Below are 13,977 nucleotides of genomic sequence, written 5' to 3' on the forward strand. Positions count from 1 at the left end.
GTGCTAAGTAATGTTGGCTTCCTTGTTCATCTCCGATGTTGTGAGCCCCCAGGATGTTGATGGTTAAAATATTTTAATGGGAACGTCCCTCGATTGAATTTCTCATTAGCAAGGGTGTCCTCGATATCAAGTGACACATGCCTGTTAACTTCGACAAAACGATTTACTACGTGTGAATTTGCACGAATATTTGCGTGCATTTCGGTTTCTTCGTGTGTCTATGAGAGTGTAACTTACACCACTGAGTAGCTATGTGATTTTGTGTTTATATTAATATTTTTGAATGAGTTGTAAATGCGTCAGTATTGTATCTAAATGAAAGAGAGTGACTCACACCAATGAGTAGCTATGTCCGGGTGTGTTTATATTTACTATCTGGGGGGCCGTTACCCGGACCCAAGCAATGAGGTTGTCTCTAACATGACACATCACACTATCTACTGTGTAAAGCTCAGATATAGTACACGTGTGTGTGTAATGCTGTTACATACCCTCACCATGTACTATAGCTGAGTTACATACAGTGCATAGTGTGCTGTAGAGTGTGATGTGTAATGTTGTTACATACCCTCACCATATACTATAGCTGAGTTATAGACAGTGCATAGAGTGCTGTATAGTGTGATGTGTAATGCTGTTTCATACCCAAACCTGTCAACCCATACGGGTGTACCCGTATTCCTGTACAGGGAAATTGAGTAAAAACATTGTGTTTGTCTATTTGTTTGTGTTTCTCCCTTGTGATGGGGACTTTGTAGCATGAACGCTGAGGTTTATAAGGGACACGGGGTGACCGATCACGTCTGGATTGGTCCGTAACAAAGTAGGGCGCTGACAAGGGGTTGACAGCTCTGCATACCCACACCACGTGCTAGATCTGAGCTGTAAACAGTCAACGGCGAGGTTATTCTTCTTGGTTCTTTCGGTTAAAGTCACGTAGAATGGAAATAATAAAATAATAAAACATAAAATAATTCTCACGACGTTTCGGCCACAACGCAAGGAGCCGTCCTCAGATGGAGAACAGGTCTGTCGAGATGACAGACCTGACCAAGAAGTCACGAAAGCTTTAAGGCGAGGTTATTGTGAGAAATTTATGAGAAGTAAACTCATCGGTTCTATCGGTAAAAGTCACGTAGATATTTTTACCGAAACAACCAAAGCGTATGGATGCCTACAGTCACGAAAGCTTCAAATCAAGAATTACGTCGTCAAAGTAAAAAAGTCACATCGGCGATTAAAACACGCGTCGTGAATTGAAAGAGACATTGATGAGGCGTCAACCATTAATGTTGTATAACAACAACAGCAGCAGCTGCTGCTGTTGTGCGTCAACGAGCTGCACCACTCGCACGCCGTTCGCCACAACGCGCTACAGACGCAGTCCATGGCGACACGGAGCCAAGGCGAAGTCGTCGCTGCACTCCGACAACAAAGAAAGCGGTGGATAAAGCAAAGCACTTTGTGGCAATCGCCCGAATGTCAACAAGACGCAGGGAACTACTAACTTTTATATGTATATATACTGTGGATGTGCATAATGCAGGTTGATTGGGTTAGATGGTTAACCCGAATAAAACTATATAATGGATATGGTCACGAAAGCTTTACGTATTAAACTACTGTTAGGTGTTCTAGATTTGAAGCTTTCGTGACTGCAAGGATTCATATTCTTAGGTTTTTTTCGGTAAAGTCACGTAGGTAAAAAATTATAAGTAATAAAAGTAAAATAAAATAAAAAATCACGACGTTTCGGAGGCAAGACGGAAGCTTGTGTTGCCTCCGAAACGTCGTGATTTTTATTTAATTTTTATTTTACTTTTATTAATTTTTATTTAGAATTTTTACCTACGTGACTTTACCGAAAAATCTTAATTTTTAGAACTTTCGTGACTGCATGAATTATTATTTGTTTCTTTCGGTTAAGTCACGTCTAAAGATAAAATAATAAATTAAATAATAGAATACGACGTTTCGATTGCAACACAAGCAATCATCATCAGGTATAATGAAATAGCGACATAAAATCTAACCAGAAAACTATAGACAGACATATTAGCAGACAGATATCACCAAGATACATAGAGAGAGCAACACAGGTAACAGAGAGAGGTGGTCGTCTCTGTGGGGTGGCCTTAAATAGACAGAGGAGGGCGGACGCAATCTTTGAAATACGTAATCAACCAGGCTATGCGTTAATTGTGTGTTGACCGACCCTCTGTGTTGTATTACATTACATTTCGATATTTTACTAGGTTATTTAATTTTAGTGTGTCCTTCTCCTGATTTTCAGACTTGCTTGCCGTGTCATCGCACTTGCAGCACCACGTTTTGTTGTCCACTCATTGATATGCTATTTTTTTCTCTAACCCCCCTCCCTCTCTCTGCGTCCGCCCTCCTCTGTCTATTTAAGGCCACCCCACAGAGACGACCACCTCTCTCTGTTACCTGTGTTGCTCTCTCTATGTATCTTGGTGCTCTAACCCCCCTCCCTCTCTCTGCGTCCGCCCTCTGTCTATTTAAGGCCACCCCACAGAGACGACCACCTCTCTCTGTTACCTGTGTTGCTCTCTCTATGTATCTTGGTGATATCTGTCTGCTAATATGTCTGTCTATAGTTTTCTGGTTAGATTTTATGTCGCTATTTCATTATACCTGATGATGATTGCTTGTGTTGCAATCGAAACGTCGTATTCTATTATTTAATTTATTATTTTATCTTTAGACGTGACTTTACCGAAAAAACTAAGAATACAGTTAGGTGTGTTATGGTGTTAAAATACTGTGGATGTGTTATGGTGATGTGTTAACTTTCCTTGTACTTGCGCTACTATCATGTTTGTGTTCTGTTTGTTGTTGTAACGTTCTTACCCCGTGCTCCTACTGGACATCTGTTACAAAGAGCTTTACAGGTCATCGGATTTCTCGTGCAGTGTAAATTTTCCGATTCTGGTGTACGTCAGTTCAAAGATGCCAAATTAACATCTGTGATAATAACAAATCTCGTTACCGGTATCTGCTTTGATCCACATTGCTCACCGTAGCTGTTGGGCTGTTCGGGATGTACCACTCAGTCAACGGGTGGGGGGGGGGGGGTAGCAATAATTTTGCATTAACTTTTACTTTAAAACATAAACATACAAAGCAAGATACAGCATTATAAAATCACTGTAACGATTATTATGCAATGATTAACAAATTACAATTTGAATCGACGGAATATGGTAAAGTTTTAGTCGTAACATTGTGAAATAATGGCAGGAATCACCCCTATGGTTGATAATGGTTTCTCTCTCCGTGGGTCATAGCAAGACAAATTATTTTAATCAATTGTAATTCAACTTTCAAGTATGTTTTAAACATGTTATTGTATTTAAACTTTTAAATACAGAAACACTTTCTTTCGTGTAAACATCCCCGATTGTAAATGTTGTTTTGGCCAATCAACAGGCGGGAAATAATGAGCGCTAGCGTGACACACGCTGGTACTTGTTAAAGCCAACGGCGCGAATCTACAGGTACATCTAGACAGGTTTGTATGTTTGTGTGATGCGGGGCTTGTTTTTACATTCCTTAAACATCTGAGCACATTCCATGGGGTACCTCGTGAGGTTTGTAACCCCGTGTAAAGTAATTTTATATCATTGCTTCTTGTCTGTGTAGTGGTGATACGCGCTGGGTGTGTACGTCATGTGCCAGCGCGTATGTACGTGTGTGTGTGGTGACGCGCGCTGACGGGGAGGAGCAGGCGTCAGTGCGCGGGTGGGGGTAGTGCTGCTGATTGGCTGTGTGCCGGTGACGCGCTGAGAGGGAGTGATCGGGTGGCAGCGCGGTGTGATTGGTCGAGGAGTGGAAACACGCGCTGGGCGGAAACGGATCGTAGAGATAGCGCGTAGTGATTGGGTAACTGAGGAGCGGTGCCGACGTTGAGGTCCGCATCCGCTCCGTCTCCCGGGAGGAAGAGATATATAAGATGATGCACAGAGGAGTAGAGGGCAGAAGTGGAACCATCTAAGAATGAAGACGAAGGTGCAGAGATAGAGCCCGGAGAGGAGAGTAATGGAGAGGAGAGGAGAGTAATGGAGAGTAGAGGAGAGTAAGGTATAAGTGTGTAGCCAGAGAGAGAGAACGGTCTACACGAGCTGAGTAATGTATAGTGTGTAGCCAGAGAGAGAGAAAGGTCTACACGAGCTGAGCGATGTATAGTGTGTAGCCAGAGAGAGAGAAAGGTCTACACGAGCCGAGTATGCATACGGTGTAGCCAGAGAGAGAGAAAGGTCTACACGAGCCGAGTATGCATACGGTGTAGCCAGAGAGAGATGTAAAGTCTACACGAGACGAGTAAAGAGTGTAGCAGAGGCGTAAGGTCTACACGCGACGAGTGAAGAGTGTAGCAGAGGCGCAGAGTCTACACGAGACGAGAGAAGAGTGTAGCCGAGGCGCGGAGTCTACACGAGGCACAGAGAGCCAGCAGCACAGAATCTACGAGAGTCGAGAGAAGCGTAAGGCGGAGAGAAGAGGTCACGAGTTGTACCGTTGTATGGTGACCGCATTGTGAAGAAGAGAGGCCACGCGTTGTATCGTTACAAGTCAAGATTTAATAAAAGAAGTGTGTTCCCGTCAAGGAGTTTCCTGCCGTCATTTTCCAATACTTCATCTGGCGTCAGAAGTGAAACGGGCTTCCAAGCATGGAGACAAGGACCCAAGGGATTGACCGCGAGGAAAACCTGGACGACTCGGGGCCGCTGGTGGCGGGGGGCGAGGAGGAAGACTTGCCCACGCTACAGGATCCGTCGACGGCGCCGGCCGAGCGACCGGGGACCGAGGCCGTGCTTCGTGAGGCGCACTCCCGACTGGCGGAGCTGCTGCTCGCCGCCGCGTCCATCTTGGCGGAGATCAGCTCGTCGGGAGGAGCGGGGACGGTGGGGGACATTTTACAAGGTCGCCCCGCAGATTCCCGCCAAAACGAATGGGGGATTCCCGCCATTGCGCCTGGGCCTACTTTTGGCGGGAACGGCGAGCGCCACATGGTGGTGGGTTCCCAAGCGCGCGCATCGACGTCATCAGCGCGCGAGGGGGTCCGCCATTTTACGTCTGCCGCTGGAGCCGCCATCTTACACACCGACGGAGAGGCGGAGAGGAACCACGAGGCGGATGACTTCATTTTTCAGCAGCGTCTGCCCACGTTGTCAGCCTTCAAGGCGGAAGGCGGAGACTGGGGCAAATTTCAGCGAAGGTTTTTGGCGCATCAAGAGATGTCAGCGTGGTCCGATGCTACGGCGCTGCGGGCGTTGCCTGCCCTGCTGGACGACGACGCGCTCGCGGCCTTCAGGTCTGCACGGAAGTCGGACCGCTCCACGCTGAAGGATGCGCTGGGTTTGTTGGCCAGGGTCTACGGACCTCCCTCGGCGTGCCGCCATCATTTCTACGCAAGACGGAAAGCGGCCACGGAGACCGCGCTGGCCTATCGCACGGCGTTGCTGGCTCTTGCTGATGCTGCGTTCCCTCAGATGGACGAGGAGGGCCAAGACGCGATGGTTTTGGAGCAGCTGCTTAAGTTGGCGCAGGACCTGGGGGTCCCTATCAACACAGCTGACGAGATTGATATTTCTTCTTTGAGAGTCGCCACGAGTATTCAAGCGCACGAGGCCCTACAACGGAAACAAGGAGTTGGTTGCAACGCTGCTGTCGTCGCAGCTCCGGGTTCGGTGGTCACCGAACCCCAAGTCGTCAGCCCACGAGAGGAGGCGTTCGCCACGGGACGACCAGGGGACTGGAGGCCGGGGGCTCGGTCGCCTCTGCGATCGGGCCGAAAGTCGGAGCAACCAAGATCTACTCCGACCCTCGTCACGTGCTATAACTGCGGCCTCCGGGGCCACGTGGCGTCCGGGTGCCGCGCTCCGCGTCAGCGCGCCATGGGTGCTCGGCTGGACGACGACCGAGATCCCAAGTCATCTCTACAATCCCCGGCAAGTCGCGGCACCTCACACACTCGGCCTGTTTATTCGGCACACATGGGACGCCGCGTTGCGGCGGAGGAGGGCCGGTTAAGGTTCGGGGATTCGGTTCGGCGAGGGGGGTTCGGCCGGGACCAGGGAGACATTGAATGGGCGGAATTGGGGCATAGAATTGTGGCTGCTTCGGCGGGTTCGTCCGTTGTTACGGGATCTATTGATGGGGTCGAGATTAGGGTGTTAGTGGACACGGGGGCATCGGCAACTATTATATCGGACCTCATTTATGATATTCTCCCAGTCCAATGTCGTCCGCTGCTTCCAGTGGATGTGCCATTTTACGCCGCTAATGGGGGATCGTTGGGCATTATCGGTCAGATTAGGGCGTCCATTTGCATTGGAAATATCAAATTGTCGGGACCCGTTTTCGTTTCGTCTTCTTTGGCGGTTCCGTGTCTTTTGGGCACTGATTTTTTGGCTAAAATGCCCATTAAAATTCTTATCGATCAACGATGCATTGAACTGCCATCGGGTCGCCGGATTGCATTTTTGACGAGCCCTACTGACATTCGGACGGCGTGCGCTACGATACAAGCGGTGGCGACACAGACCGTGCATGTGCCCCCGGGTTCACAGATGTTGATTCCCCTCCGGTTGCGGAAACCATGGGTGAGGGAGGCTTCGGAACAAAGTATGCTTTTGGGTCCTTCTAACAAGGCTGTCGGGGGTCTTGATTTATCGGTGGCTCACACTTTGGTGCGGGCTGACAGGGATCCGTTTGTGATGGTTTTGAACGCGGGGTCGCGGCCAGCTGTCATTCCACAGGGCACCGTGCTGGCTCACGCGGCGCGGGTCCCTGTGGATGATGGGTTGGTTGCGCAGGTGGGCTCGAGCCCCGCGCGGAACGTTGAGCCAAGGGAAGACCTTGAGTGGGTCCATTCGCTATGCGCCGCCTCGGACGATTTGTCGGCGGCGCAGTTGGGTGTGCTGCGCGAGTTGCTCATAGAATTCTCTGATGTGTTCAGTAAACATGAGTATGACATTGGGTGCACGGATTTGTTGCACCACCACATTGAAACGGGCGATGCGGCGCCGGTCAAGCTAAATCCCTTCCGACTGAGTCCCGTGGAGAAGGAACATGTTCAGTCGGCTGTTAACGAAATGCTAGAAGCCGATATTATTTCGCCCTCCTCTAGCCCGTGGGGAGCGCCTATTGTGCTGGTTAAGAAGCAGGACGGGTCCCTGCGATTCTGCGTTGATTTCCGTCGCCTGAATAAGATCTCTGTGGCTGACGCGTATCCGCTCCCCAGGATGGATGAGTCCCTCGATGCATTGTCTGGTGCGCGATATTTTTCGACTCTTGATTTGTTATCGGGGTTTTGGCAGTTGCCGCTCGACGAAGAGTCGAAACCTAAGACAGCATTTCGGACTCCAGGGGGGCTGTTCCAGTTTAACCGGTTACCCATGGGACTTCACTCCTCTCCAGCGACGTTTCAGCGACTTATGGAGTTGGTTTTGTCGGGCTTGCAGTGGGATACATGCTTGATTTATATGGACGATGTCATTGTTTTCAGTAAAACGTTTGAAGAACACCTCCAGCGATTGAGAGGGGTGTTCTTGCGAATACGATCGGCTAAGCTAAAATTTAAACCGGCCAAATGTCACCTCCTTCGGAAGTCGGTTAGATACTTGGGTCACATTGTCGATTCTTCGGGGATCTCCACCGATCCCGCGAAGACGGATTGTGTTGGTTCGTGGCCGACACCTACGTCCGTTTCCGACGTGCGTAGTTTCATCGGGTTTGCTTCTTATTATCGGCGGTTCGTTGAGCACTTCGCCACTATTGCAAAACCCTTGCACGCTCTAACGGCGAAGGGAGTGAAGTTCAAATGGGGACCGGAGGAGGAGGCCGCGTTTCGCTCCCTCCGGGACGCCTTGGTGGGTGCCCCACCCTTGTGTTATCCTGATTTTGCGAGTCCCTTTTTGCTGGACACGGATGCTAGCAACACGGGCATTGGGGGGGTGCTATCCCAAGTCGTTGGGGGTGTCGAAAGAGTTGTCGCCTACGGTAGTAGGGTGTGGTCTCCGGCGGAGCAGCGCTACTGCGTCACCCGTCGCGAGCTGCTTGCCATTGTCTTTTTTGTGCAGCAGTTTAGGCCATATCTCTATGGTCGTCACTTTACGGTCCGAACGGACCACGCGGCGCTACAGTATTCATTGAGGGTCGCCCAACCCTCGGGCCAGTTGTCGCGTTGGTTGGAAGTCCTCCAGGACTATCAGTTTACGACTACGTACCGTAAGGGGTTGCGACACACAAATGCCGATTGCTTGTCGCGGTTGTTGCCTTGTGATGAATGCGCGTGTTTGTCGGGATCGGCGCGCTGTAAACCGACGCTTGCGGGGGAGATGGGGGCACTGGCTGCGACAGCGGGCGCACCGATCGTGGATGATTCCACTGCCTCTCAGGGTCGGGACTCGCTGCTCTCGTTGTCGCTCAGCGAATGGGGCCGTCTCCAGATGGCGGACAGCTCGCTGCTAGCATTGCGCCGCAAGGTTGGGGGTCCCGAGGGGGACCAGGAGCGTACCGGCTCCTATGTACTTGAGCAGGGCATGTTATTGAGATGGGACAGTTTGTCCCGGCGGAACGCACTCGTGGTGCCTTCCGCTGTAAGGGGGAGGGTTGTCTTGGCGGCACACGAACGCCTCTTGCACTTGGGAGTTAACAAGACGCTTGCCCTGCTTCAGCGTGACTATTACTGGCCGGGAATGGGAAGTGATGTGGTAAATATTCTGAAGGGGTGCGTTGAGTGCGCCAGGCGTAAACCACCGCCCGTGGCAGCTAATCCACCGCTGCAATCTATTCAGGTCTCGCGTACTAACGAGCTCGTTGCACTCGATATTTTGGGGCCCTTCCCAGTCACGCCGAGAGGGAATAAATATTTGTTAGTGGGGGTCGAATACTTTACCCGATGGCCTATGGCGTGGCCTCTCGCTAACCAGTCGGCAGCGGCTGTGACGGACGCCTTCGTCCAGGGCTATGTCCTGGACAAGGGGGCTCCCGAACGCCTGCTGACCGACCAAGGTAAAAATTTTTCGAGTAAATTGTTGCAAGAGGTGTGCGATCTGTTGGGTACCAAGAAGGTGCGTACCTCCCCGTACCACCCGCAGACAGACGGGATGGTGGAGAGACTCCACAAAACTTTGACTTCCATGCTGTGCCAGCAGGTGTGCGAGGCACATGTAGATTGGGACCTGCAGGTCCCGGGAGTCCTTGCCGCGTATAGAATAGCCCCCCATGCAGCTACGGGGTTTTCCCCATTCTATTTGATGTACGGTCGGGAAGCTGACCCGCCAATGGAAACGCAACTTGGCCTGTCCGCTCCACGAACTAATTCTAAATTGGCAGAACATATTAAGTTTAATATTCGCAAGCTGACAGAGGTGAGGGAGGCCGCACGGCTTAATTCGCGGGCTCGCCAAATTGCTAATGAACGGTTGCGGGCACGGAAGGTGTCCGGGCACGATTGGAAACCAGGTGACAGGGCCTGGCTGCATTGCCCTCAGGCACCCTTGGCTACGTCGCCTAAATTGTTGAGACCGTGGAGGGGACCCGTGGAGGTCGTGCGCGTTGCACGACCCCAGTGCGTTCAGATAAAGTGGGGAAAGCGCCGTTGGTACGTTCACCCCTCCCGACTGAAACCGTTCTCGCCTCCATATGGCCTCCCCTTGTGTCGTCATGGCCGAGCGTGTGACGTGACCGGCGACCCACAGGGGGAAATGTCTCTGCCTGATCCACGCGTATTTTCGCCTGATCTGCTCCCAGGTGTCTCGGATCTGACAGCTGCCGACCACCGGCGGCCGGATCTCCGCGGCGGGGCCGGCCCTTTCAGGCCCGTTCCGCGCCGTCTGGAGCAGCCGGAACCGTCGGACGGTCGTCAGTGTCCCGCCCCATACGACGGACCAGCCAGACGGACTCGCGCCAAGTCGTGCTACTTTGCGCGACCCGCCTCGTGAGGAGTCGGGGCTGTTGGTGCGCCTCGTCACTGCGTGTAGTCGCAGGGGCGCGGGGCGCGTTCGTTTTCTGGAATTTGCTTGTATTGTGTTGTTGTTGACTTTTCGTGTTCGTTGTCAATTTGTACATAGTTGTTCTTGTTGTTGTTGTTCTTGTTGTTATGTTACGGGGCACACTGGGGGGTTACGGGGTTTTTTTTGGTTGGTTGTCATCTTATCGTAGCGGTTGGTTGTTGTTAGCAGCCGGGCCGGCTGCGAGCTATGTGGGAGGGGGTGATGTAGTGGTGATACGCGCTGGGTGTGTACGTCATGTGCCAGCGCGTATGTACGTGTGTGTGTGGTGACGCGCGCTGACGGGGAGGAGCAGGCGTCAGTGCGCGGGTGGGGGTAGTGCTGCTGATTGGCTGTGTGCCGGTGACGCGCTGAGAGGGAGTGATCGGGTGGCAGCGCGGTGTGATTGGTCGAGGAGTGGAAACACGCGCTGGGCGGAAACGGATCGTAGAGATAGCGCGTGGTGATTGGGTAACTGAGGAGCGGTGCCGACGTTGAGGTCCGCATCCGCTCCGTCTCCCGGGAGGAAGAGATATATAAGATGATGCACAGAGGAGTAGAGGGCAGAAGTGGAACCATCTAAGAATGAAGACGAAGGTGCAGCGATAGAGCCCGGAGAGGAGAGTAATGGAGAGGAGAGGAGAGTAATGGAGAGTAGAGGAGAGTAAGGTATAAGTGTGTAGCCAGAGAGAGAGAACGGTCTACACGAGCTGAGTAATGTATAGTGTGTAGCCAGAGAGAGAGAAAGGTCTACACGAGCTGAGCGATGTATAGTGTGTAGCCAGAGAGAGAGAAAGGTCTACACGAGCCGAGTATGCATACGGTGTAGCCAGAGAGAGAGAAAGGTCTACACGAGCCGAGTATGCATACGGTGTAGCCAGAGAGAGATGTAAAGTCTACACGAGACGAGTAAAGAGTGTAGCAGAGGCGTAAGGTCTACACGCGACGAGAGAAGAGTGTAGCCGAGGCGCGGAGTCTACACGAGGCACAGAGAGCCAGCAGCACAGAATCTACGAGAGTCGAGAGAAGCGTAAGGCGGAGAGAAGAGGTCACGAGTTGTACCGTTGTATGGTGACCGCATTGTGAAGAAGAGAGGCCACGCGTTGTATCGTTACAAGTCAAGATTTAATAAAAGAAGTGTGTTCCCGTCAAGGAGTTTCCTGCCGTCATTTTCCAATACTTCATCTGTCTGCGAGCACTGATACAAATACTCACCACTCACCATCTACACACGACAAACCAGCCGATATTCACAAACATTACTCACCATCTCATATGCACACACACACACTACTCACCATCCACACACACTACTCACCACTCACCATCCACACACATTACTCACCACTCACCATACACACACACTACTCACCACTCACCATACACACACTACTGACCACTCACCATACACACACACTACTCATCATCCACACATACTACTCACCACTCACCATCCACACACACTACTCACCACTCACCATCCACACACACTACTCACCACTCACCATCCACACACATGACTCACCACTCAACATCCACACAAACTACTCACCACTCACCATCCACACACACTACTCACCACTCACCATCCACACACTACTCACCATCCACACACCACTCACCATCCACACACACTACTCACCACTCACCATCCACACACACTACTCACCACACACACTACTCACCACTCACCATCCACACACACTACTCACCACACACACTACTCACCAGCCGCCATTAACCAGGGGGAACATCTCCCCCAGGAATAAACCCGTTTCGCAGATATTCTGATGGAGATAATGAGACCAAGAAAGAACTGCAAAGTGCAAAAACAAATCCTTGCAGAAAGAAGAGGCAATGACAGAAACGAGAAAAAGGCAGCTCCAACCAACTCGCCTTCGCCTTAAATGGGCTTGCTCCTCGCTACGTTCATGACCTCCTTCAGCCACGAATATTCCATCAAGATCGTCAAGATCCTCAGCTTGTGCGTTGCTCACCGTCCCATCGTCTCCAGACTGCACACGTGGAGGTGCGTTGGCAATTGTGGCACCTACACTCTGCAACTCGTTGCCCTTCGAGGTCAAGGGGACTTCCGAGGCACTGCTCATCTTCACATCTCCACTAAAGCCGTCTCTGTTTAAAATGGCTTTCTCCCTTTAGTGATGTTCAAATATCCTTCTCACTTCTTTCATTGGGTGATGTTCACTATTTTATGACTTACCACGCATAGCGATTGTTCAATGGCGCTTTGTAAATGTTAATTATTATATTACCATTACTGCATGATTATGTAATCAGTAGAAATGTATTATTTTATTATAAAAATACTATTGTTGCATTATTATCGTCAAAGTATTATAGCACAACCATTTATTTTTTATTTAATTATTGTTTAGGTGTCAGTATTTCAGTTATTTAATTATAATTAAATTAATAATACATAAAAAAATAGCTGAATCGTCATTTAATTATTATCTATTTCAAATTAAGTAATAATGTAATTATTATTATAACATTATACTAATGAAAGTATTATTACTTGACGGTCATGCCAGTTGGTTCAGGGCACGGGGTCGGCAACCTGCAGCTCCGTAGCAGCGTGCGGCTCTTTGAGGGACGGCTGCTTCGTGAGACGTTTTTATTTATCAAGGACCACCACCACCACGGTCTCTCGTACTCACACCACGTTCTTATTTATCAAGGACCACCACCTTCTCTCGTACACACACCACGTTGTATTGCGGCTCTTGAAATAATGAGTTGTTTGGTTTCTCTTTTACTTACCGAATTGTAAAAAATAAGAAAAAATGTCTCTCCTTGTTGTTTTGGTTTCTGAACCCCCTGGTTTAGGGGAATCTTTTTTTGTTAAACCTTGAATACGAACTGACAGCTGTGTGGTTTGCTGGGCAAAACGCACAGCCTCACCCTAGCCGGAATGTTTTTATTAGTATTATTACACGCTTTTATTTAACTCACTGTTGTTGTTGTCGTATCCTCAAATCTTTTAACTCAATTTTAACCCACATCCCAATGTGGTATCGACTGCAAACTTGGTATACTTACGTCATACTGATGACAATACTATACTCTATAAGAAATGAAACAAGTATTTTTAAACAATCTTTTTTACATGTTATGTTTCGGCTTGGGTCTAATTGTCCACGCTCAACTGACGTTGGCTGTAAATCACCACGGTCCCTTACGTTGTGGCAAGCTTCGGGGCCACTTCCTGGAGTCGTCGAGTTCTGCCATTACGAGTATGGTACAATTTCGATTTAAAGCTTTCGTGTCTGCAGGGATTCATCTTCTTGGTTCTTTCGGTATAGTCACGTAGAAGGGAAGTAATAAAATAATAAAAATGAAACATAATAAAAAAAATGAAACATACTAAAATAATAAAATTAAAACATAATAAAAGAATAAAAATAAAACATAATAAAATAATAAAAATAAAATAATAAAAATAAAACATAATAAAATAATAAAAATAAAACATAAAATAATAAAAATAAAACATTATAACATTTCGATTTAAAGCTTTCGTGACTGCAGGGATTCATCTTCTTGGTTCTTTCGGTAAAGTCACGTAGAAGGGAAGTAATAAAATAATAAAAATGAAACATAATAAAATACAGTTCTCACGACGTTTCGGCCACAACGCAAGCAGCCGAGGCAACAGTGTCTGACGCTGTCGCCTCGGCTGCTTGCGTTGTGGCCGAAACGTCGTGAGAATTATTTTGTTATGTTTTATTTTTATTATTTTATTACTTCCCTTCTACGTCACTTTACCGAAAGAACCAAGAAGAGTATGGTATATTTCATTAAAGCGTGTTTAAAAAAAATATTTTTTAAATATTACTTATTTTGTTTACGTGACAATCCTTACTCATTGGTTGTGTCGGGTGGTGGCGGGTTTAACGACACTTATATTTACGCGATCTACCCCAAAAACACGTTTTAT

This window comes from Lampetra planeri, chromosome 45 (assembly GCF_965212315.1).
Source record: "Lampetra planeri chromosome 45, kcLamPlan1.2.h2, whole genome shotgun sequence".
Lineage (NCBI taxonomy): Eukaryota > Metazoa > Chordata > Hyperoartia > Petromyzontiformes > Petromyzontidae > Lampetra > Lampetra planeri.